Source organism: Nomascus leucogenys, chromosome 5, assembly GCF_006542625.1.
Source record: "Nomascus leucogenys isolate Asia chromosome 5, Asia_NLE_v1, whole genome shotgun sequence".
NCBI classification, from domain to species: Eukaryota; Metazoa; Chordata; class Mammalia; order Primates; family Hylobatidae; genus Nomascus; species Nomascus leucogenys.
Window position 1 is genome coordinate 969,982 of NC_044385.1, and position 4,278 is coordinate 974,259.

Below are 4,278 nucleotides of genomic sequence, written 5' to 3' on the forward strand. Positions count from 1 at the left end.
GAAGTAACTTTGAAAGGCAGATGTGGAAGATGAAGAAAAGGCAGCACAGGAAAGGGAGGAGGCAGGGCTGTCCATGGCTGGCAGGACTTCAGGAGGACCCATGTAGCTTTGGGAACAAGGGACGGAGTGGCAACAGGTCTTGTTGGAATGTACCTTGAGAGCCTGTCACAGCAGGGAGGTGGCAGAACCAGGTTTGCATTTTTACTTTATTTATTTATTTCTAATTTATTATTATTTTTTTTTGAGACAGAGTCTTGCTCTGTTGCCCAGGCTGGAGTGCAGTGGCACGATTTTGGCTCACTGCAAGCTCCGCCTCCCAGGTTCGCACCATTCTCCTGCCTCAGCCTCCCGAGTAGCTGTGACTACAGGTGCCCACCACCACGCCCGGCTAATTTTTTGTATTTTTAGTAGAGATGGTGTTTCACCGTGTTAGCCAGGATGGTCTTGATCTCCTGACCTCGTGATCCACCCGCCTTGGCCTCCCCAAGTGCTAGGATTATAGGCATGAGCACCGTGCCCGGCCACTTTATTTATTTTTTGAGACAGGGACTCACCGTCTCATCCAGGCTGGAGTGCAGTGGCACCATCATAGCTCATTGCAGCCTTGAACTCCTGGGCGCAAGCTATCCTCCTACCTCAGCCTCCCAAGTAGCCGGGACTACAGGCATGCTCCACCATGCCTGGCTAATTTTTTAATTTATTTTTTGCAGAGACAAGGGTTCACCGTGTTGCCCAGGCTGGTCTTGAACTCCTGGCCTCAGTCTCCCAAAGTGCTGAGATTACAAGTGTGAGCCACCTTGCTGACCGAGGTTTTTATTTTTAAAGGTGGCTCTGCTGCAGTGGGGTGCAGAGGAGAGAAAAATGGGGTATAGGAGGATAGTGGGGTGCAGGGAGGAGGGGACAGTGGGGAACAAGGGAGAAGATGGCGGGATGCTGGGGAGAGGGCAGCGCTGGGGGATTTCAGGTGAGTTTCAAGGCCACTGAGCTAGGACAGGTGAGATTCCAGCATGGAGCAGTTTGGAGGCAACAATATGGGTGAAGAGAAGTACAGAGATTTGAGAAGCATTTGGGTGGCAAGCTGGGAGGCAAACTTCCAGGTTTCTGTGTGAACACAGGGGCCATGTCTTGGGGAGGAAGGAATATTGCAGCAGGAGTTCAGTGTGGAACATGCAGAGTGGAAGGGTAGCCATGGCAGGAGACAGCTGAACATGCAAGTCCAAAGAACAGAAAGAGCTTTAGGCTGCTGGGGAAATGTTGGGGGTCTTGCCCTGTTGCTGTAATTGAAGTTGTGAGAGTAGATGAGGTGGTCAGGGAAGAAAGCACCCACAGACAAGTTGCCGGGCGCGGTGGCTCAGGTTTGTAATCCCAGCACTTTGGGAGGCCAAGGCAGTGGATCACTTGAGCCCCAGAGTTCGAGACCAGCCTGGGCAACATGGAAAAACCTCATCTCTATAAAAAATACAAAAATTAGCTGGGTATGGTGGCAAGTGCCTGTAGTCCCAGCTACTCTAGAGGGTGAGGTGGAAGGATTGTTTGAGCCCAGGAGGCGGAGGATGCACTGAGCCCTTGATCATGCCACTGTACTTCAGCCTGGGTGACAGAGCAAAAACCTATATTGATATGGTTTGGCTCTGTGTCCCTACCCAAATCTCATCTCAATTTGTAATCCTTGTGTGTTGAGGGAGGAACCTGTAATCCCCATATGTCGAGGGGGGCAGGTGATTGGGTCATGGGGGTGACCCCCATGCTGTTCTGGTGATAGTGAGTGAGCTCTTGCGAGATGTGTTGGTTTTATAAGTGTTTGAAAGTTCCTCCTTTGTCTCTCTCTCTTTCTCTCCTCCTTTGTCTCTCTCTCTCTCTCGCTGCCTTGTGAAGAAGGTGCCTGCCTCTCCTTCTACCATGATTGTGAGTTTCTTGAGGCCTCCACAGACATGCGGATCTGTGAGTTTATTAAGCCTCTTTTATTTAAAAATTACCCAGTCTCAGGTAGTATCTTTATCGCAGTGTGAAAATGGACTAATACATATAGCAAAAAAAGCAAAAACAAACAAAAAACAAAAGCAGACAAGGGAGGCTGGATGCAGAGGGCTGGCTGGGTATTTAAAAGTCAAGAGGGAGTTTGTACTGTTATAAACAAAGGGTTGGATAAATAAATGGGGAGTAGATATCACCTGTGCAGAACTCCAAATGATTTACATATGATCTGCCCTCAAGGAATGGGAGCGTAACACTGCAGCCCTTAGGTATGGATTGTTTATAGTGACTGCCTCTCCATCTATACAGTGTGGAAAGGAGGAAAGAATCACTGTATAATGGACAAACCTGACAATCATTACCTGAGGCAGGTGACCAAGGCCAACATCAACAGTAATAAGTCGACAGTTTGAACCCTTGAGAATGAAGTACTGAGAAGGGCACTTTACCTCTGTGGTCTTCCAACCCCAAACCTTCCTCCCCCAAAACTCTCGTCTAACCATGAGAAAATCATCAGACAGACTGGGCAAAGTGGTTCATGCCTGTAATCCCAGCACTTTGGGAGGCTGAGGCAAGAGGGATCACTTGAGCCCACGAGTTCCAGACCAGCCTGGGCAACATAGTGAGATCTCGTCCCTATTTAAAAAAAGAAAAAAGAAAATCATCAGACAAACCTTGATTGAGGGATAGTTTACAAAATACCACAATACCTCAAAACCATCAAGGTCATCAAAAATAAGAAAGTCTGAGAAACTGTCAGTCAAGGAGAGACTAAGGAGGCAGGACAGCTGGGGGCAACGAGGCATCCTAGATCGATGTCCCGGAACCATAAAGAGACATAAGGTGAAAACTGAGGAAATCTGAACAAAGCATGGACTTTAATAACGTATCTACATTGATTCATTAATTATAACATGTACCCAACAAATACATTAATAAAATACTAATAATAGAAGAAACTGAGTGCAGAGTTTATGGGAACTCTCTGCATTATCTTACCAATTTTTCTGAATGTCTAAAGCTCTCTTCTAAAAACTAAAGTTTACTTTTTAAAAAACTGATATGAAATTTTTCTCTGGCATCCTAACGTATTGTTTGGGATTCCCAAAGTGGGGAATTAATGAGATAATTTTAGTTTGGCCAATGGATGTAGCATTAAAAACATCAAGTTACATACTGAAAAGTTACTCTTTTCTTCAGCTCTTCTGGTGAGATCACACAGTGAGCCTTCTTCAGTGCTAGGATGTCTTCATGGCTTCTTTGACACTTACTAATCTCCATTGTTTAATGACGACAAACTCATAGACCCAGCTGGACTCCAGTGTCTACAGTTCAATAGCATTGCTTTGTTTTGAGTTCATCTTCAGGCACTCTTTTTTTTTTTTTTTTTTTTTTTTTTTTTTTTTTGAGATGGAGTCTTGCTCTGTTGCCCAGGCTGGAGTGCAGCGGCGTGATCTCAGCTCACTGCAAGCTCTGCCTCCTGGGTTCATGCCATTCTCCTTCCTTAGCCTCCCGAGTAGCTGGGACTACAGGCACCTGCCACCATGCCTGGCTAATGTTTTTATTTTTTTATTTTTAGTAGAGACGGGGTTTCACCATGTTAGCCAGGATGGTATTGGTCTCCTGACCTTGTGATCCGCCTGCCTCAGCCTCCCAAAGTGTTGAGATTACAGGCGTGAGCCACCGCGCCTGGTCCTTAAACACCCTTTCTTTATGGCAAATGCTACCGGTTGTCCTTTTGTATGGGCAATCTGAAGCTTTCTTTAAAGAACTTGATTGCAGTTATTAAAAGGAAGAATATCAAGTATACTGGTTGACAATGGTGACTTTTACCTGAGCCCTGTGAGTGTGAAAACAATCCTCCTACCCTTTGTGTCCTGGAAATGGCTTCCAGCTGATAACCTACAGGTCCAAATGAACTGCCTGGAGAAGGTTTTATGATTCGTGGCTTACATCCTGTCCCTGAGTAAAAAATCTTTGCGTTGAGTTCCTCAAATCTCATCATGCCTCCCCTTCTATTCCAAAAAAATAGCTACTAAGATTAAAAAAAAAAAAAACACGTAAAAAACGACATACCTTCCTCACAATTTGTGGACAGAGGACAGACAGAACTCAAAGTCATCCCTCTGCTCACTGGGATAAATGCGTATCTGATGACTTCCTTTGGAAAGGCTAATCAGAAACTCAAAAGAATGCAACCCTTTGTCTCTTACCTACCTATTACCTGGAAGCCCCCTCCTCGCTTCAAGTTGTCCTGCCTTTCCAGACTGAACCAATGGACATTTTGTATGTGCTGATTGATGT